This window comes from Dermacentor variabilis, chromosome 4, assembly GCF_050947875.1.
Source record: "Dermacentor variabilis isolate Ectoservices chromosome 4, ASM5094787v1, whole genome shotgun sequence".
In the NCBI taxonomy this organism is placed as follows: domain Eukaryota; kingdom Metazoa; phylum Arthropoda; class Arachnida; order Ixodida; family Ixodidae; genus Dermacentor; species Dermacentor variabilis.
In genome coordinates, this window is record NC_134571.1 from 132,495,042 (window position 1) to 132,522,674 (window position 27,633).

A 27,633-nucleotide genomic window follows, 5' to 3' on the forward strand; every position below is an offset into this window, starting at 1 on the left:
AATTGTCACATGTTTACATTGTGTTTACAGTGAATATATAAAATATTATATGCCATGAATGAAATGTGCAGTTAAAAAAGGAAGTCGGATGCTATGAACGGAGCCTACATTCAAGGCACATGCAACGTCTACAGTCAAATGAACATGTCAGCGCAAGACAACGTTTAGTCCGATTAACATATCTGCCTTTTCTTAGAGCCAGCACGTGTATAGCCAGCCCGCTTTGGAAGCTGCCGCTATAAGCGCCTGCACATACATACATACATACATACATACATACATACATACATACATACATACATACATACATACATACATACATACATACATACATACATACATACATACATACATACATACATACATACATACATACATACATACATACATACATACATACATACATACATACATACATACATACATACAATCTGCTTTTCTCTGAGAAGGCAAGGCTCACGTCCTAAGCACACAAAAGTTGGTCCGTCTGGCAAACGCGGTTACGATCCCGATGCCATGGCGTGGGCGACGATCCTGGTCCCTAAGGGACAGCAATCTGTGTCTGCGGACTCCATCCGCAGCGAAGAACCCTTTCACTTGGTTGAGTGCCACTCCCAGCGCAAAGCTCTATGGCGGCTCCATTGGCACCACCCGCCGGCAAGTCGCCTTCAACCCAGACGTGATCCGCCACGCGCTCGGCACAAGGATCTAGCGCGAAGCGCAGGAAGCCTACAGTAACGTGAAAACCTAAGCCTCTGCCTCAACCACACTCAGACGACTTCGTAGTCAGCATCAAGCCTCGTGAGCCGGTAGCGCTCCAAGGCTTCTTTCAACGTGGCACACTCCACGGCACCTTCGTCACTCTCCTCGGAGCACAAGAGGCTGCGACACTCTGCCTGCTTCTCTCCCCGGAGCAGAACCTCATCATCGCTAGCACGCAGGAGTCCCAGACGGCGGAGCAGCTGCTTGGTGACTTTGAGCTACAGAAAGAAAAAGGCAAGATGGCCACCCACGGCCACCTGAAGCAACATGGCGGGGACCTCTGCTATGGCGTGGTCACGGTCGCCAACCACGAAACGACCGACACCCCACGTCAGGCTCTGCAGTGGCGCGCAGGCTAACTCTTGGATATCCGCAAATTCGGCACGTCGAAAAAGGCTCGACTGATTTTTGCCGGCAGATTCAAGCCTCGCAACATTCATTACAACTCGGAAATCACCTTCGTTCACCGATATTACCGGACCATCCCAGCCTGCGGACTTTGTGGCAGCGTTGGACACCAGGCTGGACACCAGGCTGAATCTAGCCAGTGCAAAGTGCGGCCTATATGGACAGCAGGCTTAGCTAGTGGACGGGGTGCGGGCGAGCGGTTTGTGGAGGAAGCTATGCCACGAACTCGCGCGAATGTACATCCAAGTATAGGCAATCAAATATGGCCGCCCCATAGCAGAGTGGCCTCCCCAAGTCGGGGAAGAAGACATGTCATCACGAGGCATGCAGGCGCGGCAAATCAAGGCATGTCGACGTTCCAACACAGCAGCGCCTCCGCCTGCAGGTGCCGTCAAGGGCCAAGCGGTGCAGCAACCACCACCACACGACGGCAAGGGTAACTGCGGCCACCAGCAACAGCAGCGCCATGATGCGGAAGCCGGTGCCTGGGCGAACGCAGTGAAATGCAAACAGGTGAGCGGTCAGGATGAGGCAGCCTCCCCTCTCGAAATCCCCCTCCCTCTCCTATTCTTATTGCAGCGGAGATCCGCAAGCAGACGGAGCCTCTCCGCGCTAAAATTGCGAGCCTTGAGGCTAAACTCTAACTCACTGTCTGCTCTAACCTCCCCCTCCGCCTCCAATGCAGAGTCCATGAATAGGGAGATTACGCTGCCGAAGCTGTCGGGCCATCACACTTTTGACGCCATGGACACGCGCCACAGTGCGAAAATGGAGGTTCTGATCGGCACCGCGATAGTCCAGATCTTCGCGAAAGTGGATGACCTGATCACGAAAAAAGTTAACCAAGCTGTTGGTGCCCAGCTCAGCATGATGCGCAAAGCGGGTCCCCTTAAGGACGTATCTGGTTGCCCCTTCCAATTATTGCGTCGCATTGTCGACGTTGATGATGATGAAGACTGCACCATGGCAGGCCTAGAAGTCAAGCCTCTGGTCGTACCTACTGGCTGTGGGGCAGCTCCACTCACTCTTAACGCCCAACCTAGTCATGGCAGGAACCCCTAAATTTGGGCGTTCCCCCACTACAAATCGGTATCCCCCATCGCCAAACCCTGTGGAACTGTCGGGGCCTCCGTTCCCACACCAAAAGAGCGGACCTCCGACTTTTCCTCCCAACCTTTTAGCATCGGCCCGCAGTGTCTGCCCTCCAGGAGCCAGGGAAGAGTGGCACGTTTACAAAATATTCGACGTTCCAACAGGACCCCTCGTCTTGTCTCTGCCTCCATCGAAATTATTCAGCTAATAACGTAGGTCTTGACCTCGAAACCAGCTATTCCTACGTGATGCTGACTCTCCTCCCGCTCCGAAAATTGGACCCACCCATTCACATCCTCAACGTATACTGTTCCCCCCAACTCCAAGAAGTGTCATTTGCGGAACTCTCTAGTCGTGCACTGAGAGTTGCAGGCCGGGACACCGTCCTGATAGTTGGCGACTTCAACGTGGGTCAGGGGGTACCGCCCTCAAGAGAAGCGTGGCCGCAAGTTGGCGGAGCTTATGTCCACGCTGGGCCTCATTCCTTACACGGACCCTGTAAACCCAACACGGATTGGCAACTGCGTGACCAGGGACACCTGTCCGGATTTGACCTTCACACGCAACATTCAGTTCGACGACTGGGCCAATACTGAGGAAACCCTCGGTGGCGACCATTGCCTCACCAATACAACCATTCGTACATGCCCTATGGCACGACCCATCAAACAAACCTACATCCCAGATGCGACGAAGTTTAGGCAAAATTTGCAGGACACTGTTCCCATACATGTGTAAGGCTACGAAACCTGGTCCCAGCAATTGGTTGCTAGCTTGCGTCCTACGAAAACACAGATCCAGCTCTCAGAGGTGGTCTCGGATGTAGATAACTACCTCCTCCACCTTTGGGAAGCCAGGCACAGCCTCGTCCGCCGCTATAAGAAATACAATAGGAAGCTAAAATCTCGCATAGCAGAGCTTGCCCAGAAGGCGGTATAGTACGCGTCCCAGCTAGGCGACTGGGTTACTGGCTGCAACACGGCTGCGCGACGAATGTCTAGCCGAAACACATGGCCGTCTCTTGCGCGCCCTCATTGACCCCACGCAAACCCACTGAAACGCAGAGACACTTGCAGCGCACCATCCACGACTTTGCTGGAAACACAACTCAGCTAGGGCACAAGCTCAGGGACCAATATTTGTGCGCTACCCAGGATGCCCGAGGGCCGGTATACTCATATACAGGCTCTGAAAAGGCTGAGCTGGGTCAACCTTTCCAGCCTCGCGAGCTGAAGGCAGCCCTGGCCAATGTGAAACATGGCACTGCACCCGCACGGAACAAAATTGCATTCAAGCTTCTGGCAAACCTGCTGGACTCGACTAACAAATAAGTATTGGCATACTTCAATTCTATATGGCTGGGAGAAGTGTCCCTCCCTATCTATTAGAAGTCAGCACTTGCCACCCTTATTCCTAAACCTGTCCAAGCCGTGAATACGGACAACCTCTGCCCCATCTGTCTCACCTCTTGTATGCGAAGTTAATAGCGACGGTGGTGCGGGACCAGTTGTCTACTTTCATGGAAGACCACAACAGATTTAGCAACACGAAGTTCAAGTTTCGCCCACACAAATTCTCACAAGATGTCCTCCTCCAACTTAATAGGGAAGTCCTAGACCCCATTGAATGCCCTCAAAACGACAACGTTGTCCTCGCCTTGAAACTTAAGGGAGAATTCGACAACGTCACTCATGAAATCATCTTAACTCATCTCTCTCAAACCAACTGCGGGCGTAACGCTTTTCAAAGTACGTGTTACAATTTCTAACACAGAGACACGAATACTTGCGGCTTTAGGACACCGAACACAGCCTATACATTCTAGGTTCCACAGGTACACCACAGGGCGCTCTCCTCTACCTGTCTTTTTCGATCTGCCCATGAAGAACTTGCCTGCCCAGCTGGAGGCCGTCGCCGGGGTGCAACACGCACACTGCGCGGACTATATCACCATCTTGGCCACACAAGGCTCTTTGGGAGACATGCAGGCCAACCTGCAGCAAGCGGTGGCCAAAGTGGACCGATATGCTCACGCTTACGGTCTCTATGCGCCCCCCAAAAGTCTGATTCGAGCAACTCCGCCCCTCACCTTAATGCACGTTCAATATTGATCTATCTCTCTATCTATAGTATAGTGGAATCCCTCAACAACCTGAGATTAGAGTCCTCGGACTTTTCATCAACCAACACCGCCGGTCCGGCGCAGCACTAGCAAAGCGGCGGAAGGGGTGGGGGGGGAGGTGGGTCGCATGGTTCGGAGGGTTTCCAACAAGCACGGTGGTCTCAGATGTAGAGATGCCTTGTCGCGGGCCAATGCATTTGTGACTAGTCAAATCTTGTATTCGACTCCAGACTTCCATCTCCGCAAGCATGAGGAGGACACCCTTGAGATCATCCTCCGAAAGATAGTTAAGCGGGCGTTTGACCTCCCGGTCAGCACCTCTAACCAGGGCGTTCTGGGCCGGGTGATGGTGAATACGTATCCGGAACTCAAGGAAGCTCATCTTACCAACCAAATCACACGTCTTTCTTAGGCACTGTCGGGTCGCAGCCTCCTCACCTGACTACACCTCCAACCTCTCAGACAGCTGGAAGTGCGCGTACGTGCGCCACAAGACTAGCGCAATGCCCTGCGCGTGCACCCTCTTCCCCATAACATGATACGCACATACCGTTACGGCAGACGCTTGGCTCGGGCGGGGGCCCTGGCACGCCCGGAGTTTTCTACGTGGATTACTCCGGACAACACCATGGGGTATTGTTTACGGCCGCGAAGGTCCACGAAGGTAAAACAGTTAACGGCCTTAGTTTTCGCGCTACGGACACAACATCTGCGGAGCAAGTCGCTATCGCGTTGGCTGCATCTGATTCTCGCTCTCAAACTATTATTACCGAGTCGCGAGGGGCCTATCAGAACTGAGAACAGGGTCAGATTCCATTCCTGGCCTATCATATTCTTGAATCTAGCTACCTAACTGGGTTACTCCCCCCCCCCCCCAATCCGTCGTTTCGGCTACTGCTCACATGAGATTAGAGGGGAACGAGGCAGCGGACGCTGCCGCCCGCATAGTTTCTCACCAGGCTCCTTTCTTCTCTGACCCCTCCGATGAGGACTTCACCTCCAAGCCAACCTACTCGTTTAAGAATTTATAGCCTATTATCAATAGCTCTACACCCGCCCTTGTAGAGGCCTCAAAAAGGAGGAGGAGTGCCTCCTGCTCCGTCTCTTTACCAACACTATGCTGTGCCTGGCGGCTCTCAAACATTTCAATCCGGCCTGTACCGGAGATTGCCCGCACTGTGCGGAGAAGTCCTCAGAACTGTACCGCATGGTGTGGGCTTGCCCATTCAACCCTGCTTTTCCTCCATTACCCAACCCTACTCGGCAAGACTGGGAGGCTGCCCTGCTTGGCTGCTCTAGACCTACGGTCCCAAAAGGCCCTAGTTGAGCGCGTTCAGGCGGCGGCTACTGCGACTGAGGTCCCGTACTAGGGACTCCACCTAACGCTTATTAGGGGTAGTCCCTTCAGTGTGTTCCCGAGCCTACCTCCTTGTGCTTTTTGTACGACCACTGAAAGTTTTTCACCACCACCACCGCCGTTCCGGACATTAAATAGGAAAAACAATACCGATTCCACCACCTCAGCCGGCTTATTAATGCGAAAGCATTATATGTCTTATGAAGCTGCAAATCCTGCGAGCGTCCGAAGTTAACGTCCGATGGGACTAAAACCAACGTGACCAACTGATGATGTCGCGTTCCCGGCGCTTGGCTTGATGCGGCTCGCACTGCGAAATCTTACGGTGAACAGCCACGGCGTCCGATGAACGCCGTGACCGGCACAAAAAACTGACTTTGCCAAATTGATTTAACCCACGTTCTAAACCGACCTGACCTACTCCAAAAATTAACTTAGCTTACCATCAAAACTTGAGTAGCCCATATTTAAAACTTCACTTCGCCTAATTCGAAAACTGAGTATACCGACGTTCAAAATCTTCCTAGTCCACTCCGAAACATGACTTGGCCAACCCCGAAAATTTAGGCGGCCCAGCCTCGAAATTGGTTCATCCTCAAACCTCCCAAAATTGACTTGGCCCAGCCTCAAATTTCCTTTGCCCAATTCGAAAATTGAGTTGACCTACGATCAAAACGGACCGGGCCCACTCCGAAAACTCACTTGGCGCACCCCCAAAATTTGGGTGCCCTTGCCACAAAATTTACTGCGCCTAATTCGAGTACACAACCAAGTGAAAAGTATCGCGCGGAAGAGTCGTACTGCTGTCGCATTCAATGAACCTACGGATACGGAGGTGCTTCGGGTCATGGGAGGCGCGACTGACCGAACTGGAGTTGGGAAGCCAGCTGGCGACACCCGACCAGGCTCGGCGAACCGCATATGCTAGTGGGGCCCTGCAACATGGGCTCCATCTATGCACACCACTACGATTTATGAGTCAATAATTTTTTGTTCTTGTGTAACTTTCATGGCAACCCCAGCACGTGTGCACCGTTCGCTCCGGCGCGACAGCCTCAGGACGCTACCACTTACGCAAGCCAATCGATGCCCTTCGTCCACGCCGCCTGCAACCATGATCCACCCGCCGTGGTTGCTCAGTGGCTATGGTGTTAGGCTGCTGAGCACGAGGTCGCGGGATCGAATCCCGGCCACGGCGGCCGCATTTCGATGGGGGCGAAATGCGAAAACACCCGTGTACTTAGATTTAGGCGCACGTTAAAGAACCCCAGGTGGTCGAAATTTCCGGAGTCCTCCACTACGGCGTGCCTCATAATCAGAAAGTGGTTTTGGCACGTAAAACCCCATAATTTTCTTAAACCATGATCGTCGCAATGCAACCGTCCTCATCGACCACAGCAGCGAAGGCTTAACTCCACAAATAAAGGTTCGCTTTAAGGATCGAACGAACCCCTTGTCCTACCATGGTACGCTCATTGTACGGATGTACTAAATTGCTAGTGTGCACTATGACATACCGCGCACAATGACAAGACGTTAGGAAAAAAAATATATCCCACTAGCCATCGGCCACCAGGACACAAGGCTATTCCGTCCGTGCGATTTCGCCAAATGTTACTTCATGTATTGGAACGCTCTCACCACAGTGATCTCCTGGTGAAAGTAAGAGAGCAAAGGAACACAGAGAGACGAGAAACATGGTCACTCCCTTTGATTATGGAATGCCACTAGCTCAAAGAGCCACCCAACATCCAACTAGGATATCTTATGGCAAAGTAGGTTTCGTTTTAGTGGCCAATTTGTCTAAACAAGAATGTCATACTACATACCTAGCGAGTACTTCAGAAGATGTACGAGTTTAATGTAAACGGTGTGATCGCTGTATGTTCTTAAGAAATCTTCTCTGGCGAGAATAATTGAAAAAAAAGCGTTCTTACAAGCCTGATTAGGAAAAGGGGGTGGCATAACGTTGGAAATGTGGAAATATAGAAGCTATGCAACTGGTGTAATGTCGAGTACTACCGGGTCCAGCTTCAGAGCACGGTGAAACAGCGCGCAGTCAGTGAACAAACAGTGAAGATCACGCCGGATCTTTCCTGAAGTAATAACCGCACTGTCAATAACCGCTCCATAGTTCATTCGGACGTTCTTCAGGTGTTGTTTTCTTGATAAAGAGCTCTTGTGCTCATGGTTCTCTGAAGTGGAGTTAACTTTGTTGAACGTAATGCAGGGTGGTGGGCAGTCCCTCTTAAGACCAGGGGGGGAGGAGAGAGGTCAGAAATAAGCGCAAAGGCTCGTGCGGGAAAACAAGGCGCCCTGACACAAACGCGAAAGCGCATGCGCTCACTTGGGCAAGGCTGCAACGGCACCGGCACCATGTTTAGTCGCTGCTTGTTCTTCATGCGGTTCCTCGGCTTCCATGCTTGCTGTACCCCCTCCCCCCTTTGTGGCATTACATGGCTTGGAACTGCTTCGTCTGACTTGGCTCCCCATACCGGTCGAGCACGTGGATGTCACCGAGTGCTTGCCCAGGAACTGCTCTATCGCTTCCATATGTGATTGCCTCGGTGCGTCCGTCTTCAAGCTACAGCATGCCAGTCACCCCGATGTCCTGTCCTTTGATCAGCCAATCATCGACAACTCTCGGTCTGTGACATCAGCAGCCGACGGTATAAATGTCCAGCGCGTGGATCGACTCTTCAGTGGGCTAGGCTGCAGCGGCACCGGCACCATGTTCAATCACTGCTTGTTCTTCATGCTGCTCCCTAGCCCACAAAGTCTTGTATCCTGCTGCTCACATGCATTGTATTGCGCAAGTTGTCGTCTCTTGAGCGGAGATGTGGAAATCCACCCTGGCCCGGGCCCTCGGTCTAGGTCTAGGCGTGGATCCGGTTCCGCTCTCGATGAGAATGATGATGTTCGCCCTTCCTTTGATAGCCATGACAACAACGGCCCTTTGGTATCCGAAATGTTCTCTAAATTATTGGAGGGGCAGACTCAATTGGCACGAGATGTTGCGGAAATTAAGTCATTTCAACAGTCAGTTGCGCGTCGCTTCGATGTTTTAGAGTCACGTGTTGATGCATTAGAATCCACTCCTATGTCCAAAGACTAGTTTACTGTGTGATTTACGTGCTGAAATAAATGCCTTGACTACAAAGGTAACGGACTTGGTCTTGAAAATCATTCTCGTAGAAATAATCTGATAATACACGGTATTTCTGATGTCCTGGATGAAAACGCTACCACCCTGATGACTGCAGTTTCATCTGTATTTACTGAGCACTTGAAGACTAGTTGCCCTCATATTGAGCGCTGCCATAGGCTCGGTAGAGCACGCACTGGTTACATTCGTCCCATTATCCTAAATCTTTCTAAGTTCAACGATAGAACCCAGGCTCTTAGGAACATCTCAACACTCAAGGGCTCGAATTTCGTCATTAAAGAAGATTTCTCTTCTAGGGTTCGGTTAATTCGGAAAAAAATCTGGGACGCATCAGCCTCTTTTCGGGACAGCTGTTCTGTTCTGAAGTTGACATATGATCATGCTTTCATTGACAAGGTTCTTTATAACTTCGATGACAGTTCAAACTCATTAGTAATGGCACGCGCTGAACGTGTTTCTTCTGAGCCTGGCCATTTGACTTCCGTTCCATCCACTTCTTGAATTCATCCTGGCCGTTTTGAGAACCTTGTTGTCTTGAATATAAACGCTCGTAGTATTGTTAAAAAGTTTCCCGATTTATTGTCCCTTATATCTGTTCAATCCCCCCCTGTTATCGGCATCACAGAGACTTGGCTGCACAATGGTATTTACGAATCTGAGTTTACTGCACCCGGTTTTCTTGCGTGTGCTTAGACAGGAATCGTGCTACTGGTGGTGGCGTGGCACTGCTTATCCGGTCGAACCTACGATTCTCAGTCTTGCCTTCTCCTCCAGAAACAGAACCCGTGTGGTGTAAAATTTACCTACATAATTGGTGTATTGTGATTAGTGTTATATATCGTCCCCCCGGCTCTACTATTGATATCCTTCATGCTGCTGCAAATTCCATAAGTGAGATTAACATTGCTTCGTCGAGTTTTATCTGTATGGGTGACTTCAACGCCCTTGGCATCCACTGGCCATGACTGTCTGCAGTCGGTCGCGACACAGCTATTTGTAGAGAACTAATAAACATCCCCTTGTCCTTTGGTCTCACCCAGATTGTTCCTAGTGCAACCAGGATAACTTCCGTCCTTGACATAGTTTTTCTAAGCGCTAACCTAGCCAAACGTGACTTTTCTGGCGAGGTGATTAATGGTATTGCAGACCGTAAAGGCGTTTTAGTGTAACTCTCTTGTCAAATTTCTAAACCTCCCTACACGCTTACTAGTTTCTTTGATTTCACTCGTGCGGACGACAACTCCATTAGTGATGTCTTATCTGATCATTTCGATACATTTAGTGCACTTTCAGATAACCAGGATGTCAACTGCCTTGCTAACTACTTTGAGCGTCTTCTCAAACCATGATCGAACGTTTTGTGCCCATTTAAACTAAGAAAGCAGTTCTAACATTCCATGGATGACTCGTGATATCTTGCATTTTTCCCGTCGCGCTCGAAGGTTAAGGCGTTCCAGAAGAGGCAGTGATCCCTTGCCCTTGGATAGATTTGTTAAGGCAAAGAAAGAACTCCATCTTGAATTGCAAAAGGCCAGGGATTTCTTTTTTCGCGTTCACCTGCACAATTTGTTAAGAATTAACCCACGAAAATTTGGTCTTCTATTTTACCTCGTGATGCTTTATCCACTTCTTTCAGAATGGATAATGACGTCATCAATGACCCGGCGGTGATATCCGGTGCTTTCAACAAGTATTTCTAGTTCGTGTTTGTTTCCGATAACAACTTTATCCCGACACTTAGCAATATAGTTTCTTCTGAAGCAATCAACGATGTTGAGATAAACTGCGAAGCCATCCTCAACCTTATATTAAACCTGGATGTTAAGAAATGCGCCGGACCGGACGGGATACACAACGCCTTCCTTGTTCGTTATTCGTTGTGGTCATCGAATTACCTTTCAGTCATATTCAGAAAGTCCTTATCATCCGCTACTGTACCTTCTTCATGGAAGTAGGCCAAATTGCTCCCTCTTTATAAATCTGGAAATAAGCAGCGTTTGTCGAACAACAGGCCACTTTCACTGACGTCACAGTCATGCAAAATGCTAAAACACGTCATTCATAAGCACATCGTGCTCTTTCTGGAATCAAATAATTTACTGTCTAACATGCAACATGGATTTAGGCGCGGTTTTAGCACGTTAACGCAGCTAGCTGAGTTCACGCATTACATTTCATTTAACCTTGATGTAGGCAACGAGGCTGTGCCATGTTTATATGTTTCTCGAAGGCATTTGACACCATTTTACATTCTAAACTTATTGCTAAACCTAATGCTGTACTGAATAATCCTCATTTAGTTAACTGGATTTTAAGCTTTCTCTCATTTCGCTCCCAGTTCGTCTCTTACAGTTCCACTGACTCCGCTACTGTTGATGTCATATCAGGTGTGCACTAAGGCTCCGTCCTTGGGCCGCTTCATTTTTTATTATATATGAACGATCTGCCACTTCACTGCTCTTATAACATCCGTCTTTATGCTAATGACTGCATTCTATATGAAGTGATTAACTCTTCTAATGATTATTATCGCCTTCAATAGTAATTTTTTAGGTTTTGCGATTGGTGTAACACTTGGCAAATGAACATTAATTTCAATAAAATCGTTCTGATGTCTTTCTGCAACAAATCTTCCCCCTCCCTTTTTAGTTACTCGTTCAATGACCGTGCTGTAGATAAGGTTTCTGAGTATAAGTATCTTGGTGTCATTTTTACGTATAACATGTCATGGTCTAAACACACTGATTGCATATGCAGTAACGCACTAAAAAAATTAGGTTACTTGAGGCAAACGCTAACCCGATCTCCTAAAGACACAAAGTTACTAATGTATAAATCTCTAATCCGCCCTGTTCTTGATTATGCATCTGTAGTATGGAGCCCGCATAAGCAGTTAGAGATTAATTAGCTGGAAGCAATACAGAAAAAGGCTGTGCGATTTATATGTCATCGTTACGATCACGACTTTTCACCCTCTTCAACGCTTTCTTCCTTGAACCTAAACACGCTCTCTTCTCGTCGCCATGTAGAATCATTAAAATTCTCGCATGGCATTGTCAATTCTTTGGTTCGGCTCTCAAATCATAATTACATTAACTTCGTGCCAGGATCATCAACGAGACGACGTCATGACCTAAACTTGATACCCTACTTCGCACGTACTAACATGTTCAAATTCAGCTTTTTTCCCCGCTCCATCGAAGACTGGAATTCATTACCTGGGTCCATTCACTTATGCTCATCCCGAATGTTTGCAACCGCCATCCTAGATGCATAATCGTGCTCACCCATGCCCGGAAGCATTTGTATAACTTCTTGTGTATTTTCCTTTCATCAGTGCTCCTTTGTAAAGTGTTCAATTGTGTTTAGCGCTGTATACTCCAATGCATTTTCTTTACCTTTTCTCAACCCACTCCTGCTATAGCACAAATTGCGCTGCAGTATGTATAAATTATAGAATGAATAAATAAATAAATAAATAAATAAATAAATAAATAAATAAATAAATAAATAAATAAATACGAAGCAGCACACGTTTGTAAATTGGCATACTTCGGGCGATATTTGTAAACGGGTTTAAACATTGCAAGCGTCAGGCGCCCGTAAAGTAGGAACGTGTCTGAAGTTCCTACTTTACGGTAGTGTATTCGTGCGTCAGTTAAGCAGTGCCGGGGCGCGTCGAGAGAACACAACGTTTATCTCTCGGAAACTTTGTATGGTCACCTAATATATTTTTGAGGGAGGCAATGCTAGGAAGCACTGTTATTCTATTACAAATTGGCAGTGCCACATACTAAAGATATAGCTAAGCAATGTTGAAAACGTTCCATAATAATTCAGCGGTAATCTGAAAAAGCAATATATATGTAGCCAAATTATAAGCCATCTAACACTGACACCAAGGACAACATAGGGGAAATTACTTGTGATTAATAGATGAACTAAAGAAATAATAAATTAATGGAAATGAAAGTGGTAGAAAAAAACTACTTCCCGCTGGTGAGGAACGATTCCACAACCTTCGCATTCCGCGTGCAATGCTCTACCAATTGACCCACCGTGGCGTCGTTTCCCCACCCACTTTCTTGGGTATTTATGATTCCTAGTTGAACCCTGGGAGTGTTAGCCAGCGCCACAACTCATAAACCTTGGCGGCGGATGTGGAACATCCTTTCTGCCACGGGCGTCACGAGAACGTGATGTTTTTGGGTGAATGCAACCGGTCAATAAACCCACACATGCTACCTGACGGCATCAATGTCGCCGGATTCGAAAACCTCATTGGAAGTGTTACCTAGCGCCACCACTCACAAACTATGGCGGCGGATGTAGAGCATCCTTTCTGCCGCAGGCGTCACGAGAACCTGATCTTTTTGGGTGAAGGCAACCGGTCAATACACCAACACATTCTACCTGAAGGGATCAATGTCGTCGAATTCGAGACCCCGATGCGAAGGTTGTGGGATCGTTCCCCACCTGTGGCAATCTCATTTTTCAACCATTTTTATTTTCATTATCTTTAATTTCTTGATTTCATTTATTAAGCACAAGTAACTTCCTCTATGTGGTCCTTGGTGTCAGTGTTTGTTGCCTTCTTATGATATGACTAGTTAAAATCGCGCCCCTCGGTTGACCCCGTTTATTGTCGTTCATTATACAGGGTGTCCCACCTAACTTGGAACAAGATTTTGAAAAAAAAACTGTGCGTTCTTAAGAAAAGAATACGCGTGGATGTTGTTAGCGTTCATCTAAACTTGCAGTACCACTTCTTGCTAGTGTTTTTTGAATAATTAGCCGAGATAAATTAATTGACGTTTTAAATGCAGCTTGAAACGTTCAGGCGTCAATTGGAAAGATATGGAGCTCCACAAATATTGGCCAACCCAGGCACTTCCAACGAGATAGACTTAGCGTGGCCGTTGTTATGCGGGAAAAACGAAAGGCCGCGGAGTTTTAAAAATATCACCTGACAGTGCGCTCTGCGCACCCGAATGCGCCACGATTACAGCGCTCTGAACGGCGCTTTGTGAAAAACATCGCTCGCTTCGTGCCTTTCGTGCTGCGCACGACAGAGCTTCGTGTTGTGCTTGGTTCCGAGATAAACGCCAGTGGGTTTGGGCGGCAGTTGAAATACAGCGCGGCTCCCGTTTCTGTGGTGTTAATTGCACTCTCACGCTAGCAGAATGCATGTGGAGGAAAAATGACAAGCTCATGAGTTCAAATTTGGGAGCAAGACCCCATCAAGCAAACACGCATTATAACACGCTTGATAGCGTCGTGTGAATTACGCTGGTTGTCGCAAAAAGAATTGTAAACTGACACGCAATGTTGCTTTTTAGCTTTCTGTACATTCCTTGTCGGCGGAGAATTTGTAATTTCATAATACTTAGGTACCTTTTCCGCGTCGTGCAAAAGTGTCACACATACGGCTCTTTTCATGGATAACGGTTGTAGAGATTTATTCGCTGTGATGTCTGTCTAAAGAATGTGTTCAAACAAGTCGCCCTCTGCCATAATACAGTATTGGCTCCTTTTCATCACGTCCGATGTAGCTGTTTTGATGACGCAAGACGGTATCTCGCTGCAGGCCTCAGCTATCTTGGCGTTTTGCGCTTCTGGTGTAGTTGTAGGTTTGCGGCCCACTCGATGTTTCACATGTCCCCACAAGAAGAAGTCAAGATGTGTCAAGGCTGGTGACCTTGCAGGCCATGCCACTGGTCCATGCCAGCCCACCCGCGCCCTACTAGCCAGAGTCGGACAAGACTGCTGCTACGAGCTGGTGCACCGTCGTGTTCATTCGAAGTTCGCCTTAAAAAATCAAGAAGAGCATCACAGCGAAAATCTTCAACTGGGCCTTTCAAGATGTCGGTCATGTACCGCTCAGCAGTGAGCATGTAATAAAAAATATAGGGCCAATTATTCTTCCGTCAAAGATACCGCACCTCACACTGAATGACCATTGCTACTGGTGTCTGGTATGCGCCACCCAATGTGGTTTCGTATCGCTCCAGTCATACGGATTGGGGGTGTTGACATGAGAATTTCTGGATAAGGTTGCCTCATCTGTCCATAGCACTTTGTCAACAAAATCCGGTATTTCTTCACTTTTCACAAGGATCCAATTTCAGAAATGAAGCCGCCATTGAAAGGCTCTTTCTTGCAGCTTTTGATGCAGTCGGAGGTGACACGGATGCATTTCAGCCTTCCTAGAACTCTTAACACTGAAGACTTTGAAATGCCGACCTCACCACTGACATCACGCACGCCGGTATGAGGGTTTGCGGTCACGAAAACCAAAATGTCTCCTTCAGCCTCTTCACTGATGGTCCTCTTTCTGTACCGCGTCTTCTTGAACCTACCTGTTTCTTTCAGCGTCCAGTAACTTGTCATAATTGTGTTCGCGCTAGGTCATCCCCCCCATTGCCAATTTCGGTATACCTTCGCAGCTTTTCTCTTGTCGCCCTGTGCCGCTCCCAAGGCTAAGACCATGTTCGCTTCCTTATTGCTTGAGTACGGCATGCTTTATGTATTTCGAAAAATTCTTCAGAACGGTTGCGCGGCACGACAGTAATAGACAGTCACATGAATCTAGCCGCTGGAACAGCTTGGAAGAAAAGCGGCGTTGTAACAAATGATGCTCTCTCTGTCTCGCACAGGTTAAAGATATATGATGCATGTTTTTTGTGTACTTTTTCTATTCCGCATCGATTTGAAAGCATAAAAAACATTTGCCTTCTCGTCATATCGAAATAAACGACTGATGACGGCGCGTTCTTCGGCGACAGACGGGAATGGCTGCTGATGAAGCTCTTTTGGGAGCGCCGTCGCCAGCCGCTGCCCGTAATGTCAGAGCGCAGCAAAGGTTGAAGCCATTTCTCGTAAATGTCGTAAGTGAAGAGAAGGCGCGGCACTGGCGATGCTATTACAAATCACTCATGAGAGCGCTGTAATCAAGGCTCATTCGCGTGCAGAGCGCGCTATCACGTGGTATTTTTTAAATTCCGAGGGCTTTCGTTTTTGCCGAATGAAAACGGCCACGCTTAGCCTATCTCATTGGAAGTGCCTGGCTTGGGCAATATTTCTCATGCTCCACAACTTTCCTATTGACCCCTGAACATTTCAAGCTATGTTTAAAATCTTAATTAATTTATCTCGGCTAATTACTCAAAAGAAAGATTAGCAAAACAATGCTACTGTAAGTTTAGATAAAGGATAACAACATTTCCCAGCTAACTGTCCAAGTTAACTGTTCAAATTTCCCAGCTAACTTGGACGAAGATCTTTTCAAAATCTTGGTCCAAGTTAGCTGGGACACCCTGTATAACGAGGGTCTCGAGTCCGGCGACATTGATGCCTTCAGATTGACCCGGTTGCCTTCAAATTGACCCGGTTGCCTTTACCCAAAAAAGTCACGGTCTCATGACGCCTGCGGCAGAAAGGATGTTCCACATCCGCCGCCAAGGTTTTTCAGTTGTGGCGCTGGCTAAAACTCCCAGGGTTCAACCAGGAAACAGAAATACCCAAGGAAGTGGATGGGGAAACGCCGCCGCTGAATTGGTAGAGCATCACACGCGAAATGCGAAGGTTGTGGGATCGTTCCCCACCTACGGCAAGTTCTTTCTTCATCCATTTTCATTAGCATTAATTTATCCTTTCTTTGTTTCATTGATTAAGCACAAGTAATTTCCCCTATGTGGTCCTTGGTGTCAGTTTTTGTTGGCTTCTTATAATATATATATATATATATATATATATATATATATATATATATATATATATATATATATATATATATATATATATATATTGAAAGGGTGTTTATTGCAGCTCATACGTGGGATCGCAAGAAGCGCTTGATCGCGAGTCCTAGGCGTTCGCATCAGCAGCCCGAGCTCGGGTCTCGCGCCGCAGCGGTGGCAGTCCGCACAGCGCCACATGCATAGTACCCACTACAATTGCCCCCGCGGCGAAGCAGAGTCATCCTGGCGACCTAAGGTGATGACACGATAAGGGGGTCGTGGTACGGCTTCAGGCGACTGACGTGAACCGTCTCGCGGCCACGGCGGCGTTTGTCCGAAGATGGCGTCACCGGTTCGAGCACATAGTTCACAAGCGATGTACACGCGACGACCCGGTACGGACCCTGATATTTCGGAGCATGCTTTGGGCTAAGGCCTGGAGATTGGAAGGGCAGCTGAAGCCAGACGTGACAGTCCACGGCGAAGGACTGTGTGGGCTGCCCGTTGTCGTGGCGATCTTTGTGAATTCCTTGGGTAGCCGACGTGAACGAGCGAGCCAGTTGGCGGCACTCTTCAGCATGGCGAGCAACTTCGGAAAAAGGGGTGAATTCAGAGGCATCCGGATGATATGGTAGCAGGGTGTCGAGGGTAGTGGATGGTTCCCGTCCATAAAGAAGTGAAAATGGTGAGATGCCTGTGGTAGCCTGAATGGCGGTATTATACGCGTACGTCCCAAAAGGGAGGACATCGTCCCAATTGGAATGATCAGACGCAACATACACGGAGAGCATGTCACCAAGAGTGCGGTTGAACCGTTCCGTTAGACCGTTAGTCTGTGGATGTTACGCCGTAGTGGTGTGGTGAATAGTGCGGCAAGCGGCGAGTGGCTCATTATTAACTTCGGACAAGAGACACGGCCTCTGTCGCTGAGCAGTTCTAGCAGTGCGCCATGCCGTAAGATGAAATCCCGTAACATGAATGCGGCGACGTCGCGAGCAGCAGCCGAAGCAAGGGCAGCAGTTTCGGCATATCTGGTAAGGTGGTCTACTGCGACAATTATCCAAGGATTTCCTTTAGCAGTGCATGGAAGAGGCCCATAAAGGTCAATGCCAATGCGATCAAAAGTACGTGCAGGACACGGTAAAGGTTGCAGAGGGCCTGTCGTATGAGGAGATGTCTTGCGTCGCTGACAGGCTACACATGACCGAATGTATTTGCGGACATAAGAATACATGCCGCGCCAGTAGTAACGCTGGCGGAACCGCTCGTAGGTTTTCAGGACGCCAGCATGAGCTTGTTGTGGGTCGGCGTGGAAATACGTGCATATGTCGGAGCGCAAATGGCGAGGGATGACTAGCAGCCATTTGCGACCTTCGGCTGATAGTTTGGGCGGTACAAGATGGCGTCCCGTAGCACGAAATGGTTGGCTTGCCGACGAAGGGCTCGAGGGCATGTAGCCGTTGAAGAACTGTGAAGAATGTCAATGAGGGACACAATCCATGGATCTTTCCTCTGATGAGACAGCATGTCAGTAACAGCAAGTGTAGCAACCGGGCACTCTATAGATGAGGGTGGCGTTTCGTCGGATCGCGCGGGTGATCGGGAGAGTGCATCTGTATCAGAATGTTGGCACCCGGATAGATAGATGATGCGAATGTCAAATTCTTGGAGCCGAAGAGCCCAACGTCCAAGACGGCCTGACGGGTCTTTCAGTGACGCAAGCCAGCAGAGCGCGTGGTGGTCTCTCACAGCATCGAACGGATGGACGTACAAGTGAGAGCAAAATTTGTTTAACGCCCAAACTATAGCCAAACATTCTTTTTCTGTGACAGAATAATTGGTTTCTGCCTTCGTGAGGGCACGACTCGCACACGCAACCACATATTCCGGAAAGCCAGGCTTGCGTTGGGCAAGGACGGCTCCAAGACCAACACCGCTGACGTCCATATGAACTTCAGTCGGTGCAGTCGGATCATAGTGGCGTAGAACAGGCGGTGAGGTAAGCAGACGACGCAAAGTGGTGAAGGCTTGGTCACATGCCGGAGTCCAGTCGCGAAGGTCACCAGAGCCAGCCAGGAGCTTCGTCAGGGGAGCGATGATGCAGGCAAATTTGCGCACAAAGCGTCGAAAATAAGAGCAAAGGCGGACAAAACTTCGGAGCTCTTTCAGTGTAGTCGGCCGCGGAAATTCTGCGGCAGCATGAAGTTTGTCAGGGTCGGGAAGGACGCCGTTTTGCAAACGATATGGCCAAGTATGGTCAGCTGGCGCGCTCTGAAGCGGCACTTTTTCAAGTTAAGTTGAAGGCCGGCTGTGGCAAGGCAAGTAAGGACTTCGCGTAGACTAGAGAGATGAGTGGTGAAATCAGGGAAGAAAACTGCCACGTCGTCTAAATAACACAGGCACGTTTTCCATTTGGGGCCTCGCAGAATGTTATCCATCATCCTTTCGAATGTCGCGGGCGCATTGCAGAGGCCGAATGCCATTACTGTAAACTCATACAGGCCATCAGGCGTAATGAAAGCTGTCTTCGAGCGGTCGGATTCATCCACTGGCAGTTGCCAAGAGCCCGATCGCAAGTCCAAAGAAGAAAAGAATTCAGCACCATGTAGACAATCCTGGGCGTCATCTATGCGCGGTAGAGGATTGACATCTATTTGTGTAGTCTTGTTGAGGCGACGATAATCCACACAGAAACGCGTCGAGCCATCTTTTTTCTTAATGGGTATTACGGGCGACGACCAAGGGCTGCAGGATGGCTTGATAACACCACGGTCAAGCATGTCTGCAGCTTGCTCGGTGATGACACGACGCTTGGTGGATGACACACGGTACGGACGCTGGCGTAATGGTGCGTGATGTCCCGTATCAATGTGGTGAGAGACGGTACTTGTGCGGCCTAATGATGCTTGGTTCCAGTCAAAAGAGACGTGAAAATCATTTAAAAGAGTTATTAGCTGCTCACGTTGTGTCGGCTCGAAGTCATCGGCAATGGAGCGACAAAATACATCCGGTGGTACTCGGTTAGATGGCACATGGGGTGTCAGTGCTGTTACGTTGGCAGTATCTACGTCGTCGGCAATAGGGAAATGCACAATAACGTCAGGGTCCACAGACTCGATGGTACCAATAGTCTCGCCACAGTGCAAAGCCAAAGTGTACGAATTTGGGTTTGAAATCAGTATTTCTGCAGCACCATGGTGAACCGTGAGGAGGGCGAAAGGCAACAATATAGGCTGGCGGCGAATGAAGACGGCAGCTGGTGTAAACGTGACCGTCGCATTGGCAAGCGATGCGCATGAAAGAGGGACAAATACAGCACTGTGAGGAGGAAGGTGAGTATCTGAAGCTACACAGATCCTCCTAAGATCCTGAACTTGAAAGTCGTGAGGTGGCAAATCGCACAGAATGCAGAACTGAACCTCAGCACGTGCACACTCAATGACTGCATGATGGCGCGACGGAAAATCCCAACCGAGAATCACATCGTGGGAGCAACAAGTTAATACAAAGAAATCAATCGAATACAAGATGTCTCGAATCAGCACCCTGGCAGGGCACATAGCGACTGGTTGAACTTGTTGTGCACTGGCTGTTCTAAGCAATGGTACCGAAGGCTTCGTGGTCACTTTCCGTAATGCACGATAAAGCTTCTCACTAATCACGGATACAGCAGCACCAGTATCGACGAGTGCAAGAGATTTGATGCCATCAACGGACACTTGAATAACGTTAGCGGGCGAAAAACGACGCATGGGTGAGAGTGAGCGCCGACGAGGGGAAGGCGGTGCCGGTATGTCATATGCCGGTATGCGGTGCCGGTATGTCATCAGCAGCGTACACTTCCGGTGGTGGTCGTTGAGGCTTACGGAAAGGTCGGAAGTCGCAGCTGGGTCGTCGCGGGCTGCCCACGAAGGCCGGCAAGCGCCGGCGGCAGAAGCGCACTACATGACCCGTGGTACCGCAGGCATATCATATTGGGCGGGTTGTCAGCAGTGCGCCAAGGATTTGTACCCTGCTTCTGTGCACTGAAAAAGGGATCCGCCGGCTGGCGAGGCGAAGGCCGAGGAGAGAACACCGGCGGGCGAGGCGCTGAATGCGGAGGAGAGAACCCTGGCAGACGAAGCGCCCGTGCAACGGCTTCAGCATACGTCACAGGAGCGGCCACGGGAGCCGGCTGACACGGAGGTGGAAGAGCTTCGGTCACTTGCTCTTCAATTATCTGTCGGATCGCTGGAGCCAAACGTGGAGAAGGATTCTCCGTGGTCAGCAAAATCGAGAGCTGTCGTGCAACCTCCTCGCGCACAAATTCTTTTATTTCCGTCAGCAAAGTTGTGTGGTTGTCGCCAATAAATAATGCTGCTAACGAATCTTCCGTAGGCGGTGGCCGCCGACCTAAGATGCGTTGTTTCCGTACGGAAACAACGCATCTTAGGTCATTTGACGTGCTACGTAGCACGTCAAAACTTTGGCACAAATTGATAACTTCAGCCACGGTACGCGGATCCTTCGCTAACAACATTTGAAAGGCGTCCTCATCAATGCCTATTATAATGTGTTTTATCTTGTCCTATTCTGACATTCGCGAATTCACGCGCTTACGCAGGTCAATGACATCTTCGATGTAACTTGTGAAGGTTTCATCGTGATGTTGCGCACGCCCCCGTAAGCGTTGTTCTGCGCGAAGCTTGCGCACAGCGGGGTGCCCGAACACTTCTGCGAAACTTGTTTTGAATGCGCTTCATGTTGCGAAATCGTATTCATGGTTTCAGAACCAGAGGTTCACGACGCCGGTTAAGTAAAACAGCACGTTGTGCAACTTGGTGACGTCGTCCCACTTGTTATGCTGGCTCGCCCGTTCGTAAGATGACAACCAATCCTCCACGTCATGATCATCGGTGCCGCTAAAGATGGCAGGATCACTCTGGCGCAACGCACCGGAAACGATGACCGCCGGAGGCTGTGGTGCATCTTCCTGGGTGGTTTCGTCAGGCATGGTCGCAGCAGTAGGTAGCGTCCGGCTTCGGAGTTCCAGTTTCCGAGGTCTACCCCGCAGCTCCATCACATGAAAGGGGGTTTATTGCAGCTCGTACGCGGGATCGCAAGTAGCGCTTGATCGCGAGTCCTAGGTGTTCGCATCAGCAGTCCGAGCTCGGGTCTCGCGCCGCAGCGGTGGCAGTCCGCAGAGCGCCACATGCATAGTACCCACTACAATATATATATATATATATATATATATATATATATATATATATATATATATATATATATATATATATATATATATATATATATATATATACCGTGCTAATGTTTATACACTTCTACACTTCTGAACAGCCTGTCGCATCTCTAGAATTTTATGCAGGTATCCACTGCTTATTATACCGGCAGTGCTTACAAATAATTCATTAATTAGAAGATATCGCTGAAGAACTGTTTACCTAATTACTTTTACGGAGATATTGCAATACACGATTTGAAGAATGGTTTGACAAGGCACATCCGCTTCGAACAAATTTTAAAACGCAGTAGTTTCTTGATAACCGCAGTCCTACTTGCCGTAAAAATGCGCCGTTGCACATATCTTTTTAATAAAAAGCCTTTTTCTGCATTGAAACTGAAAAGTGACTGGAACGCCAGTGCATTTCATCGCAGGCTTTGGGAACGCATATCTGGAAACTGGTGTCATCCTCATCGCAAGGTAGATCCGCCCGCGCGGTGCGGGCGATGACGGTGCAAACTGCACCACGCGCAGCGCTATTCGCGCTGACAGCACCCAAGGCTTCGGCAAACTGTGCGACAAGACTCGCCGTACACTGCAATATTGTAGCTTCATTTTTACTTTTTATTTTCTTCCTTTCCAATGTAAGAACCAGGACAGAAGCGAAATTATCTCACCAGAGGGGGATCGCGCAGTGCGGCCAAATCGGATGTGCGCGCCTGTCAATGGTGATGACTGGACGGCGCGCACTATATCTTCACTTATGCTTGGGCCGCGCTCTCCTCTGTTCAACTTTCATTTGACGCTGATAGTACAGTTACTATTTACCACATTCTCTTGCGAGATTTTAAGCGCGACCAAAGTATTTGCATATGTTGTAATGACATGTTGAAGCTGCAATGACTAGGACATGAGATAAAACGAAACTGCAATATTTCCTTGTATAAAGGGCATCCGCTGGGTGCATGGTAGCTGCAGTCATTGGTCTTACGTAAGCAAACCCATAGCGATGTTGCTTTCTTTCTAACGACAACAACGATTCCCAGTTTCTGAAAGATACTCACAGTTTCGCCGCTGTTCTGAAGCGCAGTTCGGCTTGCAATGCAACAAATACCTTGTGAGCTGTACCCGCCTTAGGAGCTACTTCCCGGAATAAGTGGCACTTCCTTCTGTGGTTCTTAATGCCGAGTTTTTATACTTGCATCAGTGCGTCTCACCTTTTGTGTGTGTCACATAACACATGTTTCTCCTCAGCTGGCCCGATCTTGCAGCGTACTTATGCGCAAGTGCACGAAAAGCAAGCGTCACTTATTCTGGATTTTTCAAAAAATATTTTATTGTGATTTAAAGGCCTAAATATTACTTAACTATCCATTATCATCTAAATTTCTGGACATCTAGTGTATTCAGTGTGCTTTGCTTACGCTGAACCCAATATTTCCGCAGCAATGACTAACAGAAATTGTTTATTTATGGCGCGTTATGTAGCGCAATATTCTAGAACATTCTGCAAATGTGCTACAGATTCTATTGAAGTAAAAGTCAAGGTGACAAAATTATCTACGTATTCCAACGAGCCCTTGTATTACAGTAGAACAATATTTATTATTTGTACACTAAAGCAGTGACAGTTTCAATAAAGCACAGGCACAAGTGGTTCAAGGTGACAGTAATTACAAGAAATTGAAAACTATGCTTGTGTCATTGCTGAGAAGCCGCGACAAATCGAACAACCCGTCAAACTGGCTCGTGCATTCCGCGAGGTGGCCGTATCTAGGAAGAATCAGAACATCGACGCAAAACTGAGATGTAATTGCAACACAGAGGGTTCATTTTACCTGAAGTTTAAATTTAATTTCCTTTAATGCGATTACATTTTTAACACCTTCACCTACATTACCGCGTGCTTGTCTGCATCTAAGCTCTTTGATAACAGCTTGGGTCACAGCGTATGTGCCACTGTGCACACCACTGCACTGCTAATGTCATGTTTTGTACGCTAAAACGACGACGATATTCGTAGTCTGGCAAATAAATGGTAAATAATGAATAATTTGGGTGATCCTGAAGCCTGTACAAAGTCGCACAATTTCGCACACGTAGCATGCTATATGGAAAGAACTCAGCAAACTGGGCCGGTTCGAGGATTTGCAAATTCACACACGGCGCCTCCCAGCGCGAGTGGTCATAAGGAACGAAGACGAGGAAGTGGCACGGGGGATGCAGGCGTCGAGCGTTTCCAAAAGCTGCCTCGCTTTGAAACATAAGTATGCGTGCCATCGAGGCCAACATCAAAAAATCTGAGGATGCTTAAGCTTCGCCTTCAAGAGTGGAACGCGATAGCGTTATCGTAACCCATTCGCACCACCCACTCATTCGCTCGGCAACCTCTTGAGACGAAGGGGAGAAGCGGGAGAGTGGCGCGCCACCTGTCGGGGTAGCACCGTACGTTGCGAGTAGGGGTCTTCCTTGTTTGCCGCAAGATGGCTCTGCGTGTGCGCCAAGCGCAGAAGAAATGTAGTGGAAACGTACTTCGCTACGCGTTTTACTGCGACTTCTGTAATTTACATGCTCAAAATTACCGATAAACACCGCAGTATAAATTTGTACGGCGCGTTTCCAAGGTAACACTGCATTCACTAGAGGCGCTTTTGTCTAGCTTTGAACCATCGAACTCATGGCTGAGTGGTAGCGTCTCCGTCTCACACTCCGCAAACCGTGGTTTGATTCCCACCCAACCAATCTTACAAGTTGTTTTTATTTATGAATCGCCTTCCTGGATTTTCCGCTCACGGCGAACGCCGACGACACAGACTTTCTTGCGACACGAGCTCCCTAACGCTCTCGCGTTAAAACATTTTACAACGTAAGCTGTTATTACCCAGTTCCCGCCGGGATTGAACCCGAGCCCACTTCAAGGCAGCACCTACTGAGCCACGCCAGCATTTTTTTATTGCGTGGTATTATAAGCAGTGTCATTCCAAAATCGTTACACCACATTTGGACACACATGCGAAACAAATGCAGATTTGCTACGCATGCAGTCCAATGAAAGTTCAAAATTCGGGCAAACACAAGCGCCCAGACGCGAAATCCATTCAGGAACGGGATCAAAGGTTGCAACCACACTACGCACTTGAGCAGCGCCTTCTCGAAAGACAGACTTTGTCGCGCGAGGTGGCTTGGCATGTCTGCCGGTCATACGGCTTCTCCATAATGAATAGAGTACTAATAACATAAACAAATCATATGGTTAAACGCGTAGCGAAGTACGTTTCCACTACATTTCTTCTGCGCTTGGCGCACACGCAGAGTCATCTTGCGGCAAACAAGGAAGACCCCCTACTCGCAACGTACGGTGCTACCCCGACAGGTGGCGCGCCACTCTCCCGCTTCTCCCCTTCGTCTCAAGAGCATGCCGAGCGAATGAGTGGGTGGTGCGAAGGGGGTACGATAACGCTTACGCGTTCCACTCTTGCAGGCGAAGCTTAAGCATCCTCAGATGTGAGAAGAACGTCTTTTTGACAGTGCTTTCTAAAGCTTCCCAAAAACGAAATGCGTCACGACAAAGAACAAAGCAATGTTCTATCGTCTCGGGTTGATTGCACCAGCGCTTGCTAGCATTCCGCTGAAGTGCCCTATCAACGCACCCCAAGATCCGAGGCGAGATGCGATGTCACATGCGCGCCGTGTAGCGTCGGTGCTGGTACATTTTGGATTGCAGTTTCGTATTATTCCACCAGCTAGAATACCCTGTAGCAGATCCGCAGGTAGCGGTACAAGGCAGTTAAGAATGTTTACGGAAGAAAAAGAAGTTTAAGGAGATATGCGCGAGAATGCAAGAAAGTATATTATGTGCTTCATTAGATCAAGCTGGCTAGGTGACAATGTCACCGTACGTGTCAGATGGTGATGCAAATAAATAATAATATTCATCATCGTATCGTGTCACTTGCCTTGCGATGTGAAATGCGCCCCGCGCAGCGTCTATAGGTGTGCCATTTGCATTGCAGTTATATATTGTTACACCAGGAGGCACCTCATGTAGTTGTTGCATAGGTAGAGATACTAGGTAGATAGGGAAGTTGTGAGGAAGAAAAAGAAGAATATGGGCATATATAAATATTGATATAACGAAAAGCATCTATGACATACCTGAATAATTCAAGCAGGTTAGGTGACTGTTTTTCGCTGTCCCTTTTCAGAGGGAATGCCATTAAATCATCATCATTATTAGCATCGTATCGTGTCATTTCGCACGCGATGTGAAATGCGTTCCACGCAGCGTCGATACGTAGAAAATTTGCATTGCAGTGCCATTATACTACACCAGGTGTCCCGATATGTAGCAGTTGCATAAAGTTGTTGTATGCTGCGAAGAAAGCGTGACGACGACGGCTCATGGCGTGACGACGACGGTTACCTGATTGACTCAAGCGAGGTGGCTATTTGTCACCACCCCGTTCTAGAAGAAAGCTAATATGCCATCATTATCATCGTCATCAACAACAACGTACCGTGCGACGGGTCAAGGGATGGTATATGTGCGCCACGTAGTCTGGATACCTGTGTTTACTCTTCGGTACACGTTATGGCGTCTCCTCGAAAGGGACGAAACTGAAGAAGCGATTCGTAGAGCTACGTGCGCGGATGCAATTAGGCAACATCGGGCTCAGCAGGCTACGGTGCAGAGAGCAGGACAAGCCGCAGCTCACCGTTGTCACCGGGCGGACATTACAGATCGTTCTCATGAAAATTAATGCAAAGATACTTTGCCGGGAGTACGCTGTAGTGCGTGGTGTTGAAAATACAGCTCCTATGGAGCCGCTCATCTAGCTTACGCTATGACTGTGCTGAATGCTACCGCAGTTACGATGCTGTCCTCACTGTTTGCATATGTACAGGTGCTGGTGACTGGGCTTGGTCGGCTGACGCCTACATCATCGACTGCGCAATTCATGACACAAGAAGGGTGGAGTGCAGATGCTTCAATTGGGAATGCCGCTAGTGAAATGGAACAATGCGTCCTTTCTACGCGCTGGCAGCAACCTTTGTCGCCACTTCATGACAGGAGAGCACCCCTCGTCTGGCCACATAGAACTTTGTCAGCTGATCCACCGAGTATAAGAGGCGTCAACATGTTTGACCTGTCGCGACACACCACCGCAGTTACGATGCTGTCCTCACTGTTGGCATTTATACCAGCGCTGATGACTGGGCTTGATCTGTTGGCGCCTACATCAATGACTGGGCTCTTTATGACAAAAGAAGGATGGAGTGCTGATGCTTCAATAGGGAATGCCGCTGCTGAAATGGAACAATGCGTCTTTTCTACGGGCTAGCAGCAACCTTTGTCGCCAATTCTGGACAGGGGAACACACCTCGTCTGGCCACAAGTAACTTTGTCAGCTGATCCACCGAGTATTAGAGGCGTCAACATCTTTGACCTGACGGGCCACGCCACCGCAGTTACGATGCTGTCCTCACTGTTTGCATTTGTATAGATTAGATATCGTGATTCCTATGCTCTTCGTGACCACAATGTGTGTCTTGTAGCGGTGTCTGGGCTGCCTCATTGTTTCTAGTGATATCGTACGGTTGCGATGTACCTATGGTGATTTTTGTTGCTGGGTGGGGACAGCGAGACGAACTGCGGTCCGATGGCGAAGGCATAACAAGAGAAGCTTCACCCAGCATGCAATGCAACTCTGCGTCTCGGGACAAATAATACGAGCCTTTTGGTATCCGTCAATAAAGTTATTGCTA

At 48.5% G+C, this 27,633-nt stretch overlaps 1 long non-coding RNA gene across 1 annotated transcript in view; it reads left to right on the top strand.

Moving 5' to 3' along the window:
* Nucleotides 1–26,850, top strand: part of LOC142579795 (uncharacterized) — a 152,022-nt gene extending 125,172 nt beyond the window's left edge. Inside the window, exon 3 of the long non-coding RNA XR_012827447.1 lies at nucleotides 26,772–26,850. This is a non-coding gene — a long non-coding RNA (uncharacterized LOC142579795). The remainder of the gene's footprint in view (nucleotides 1–26,771) is intronic.
* The last annotated feature ends 783 nt before the right edge of the window (nucleotides 26,851–27,633 follow it).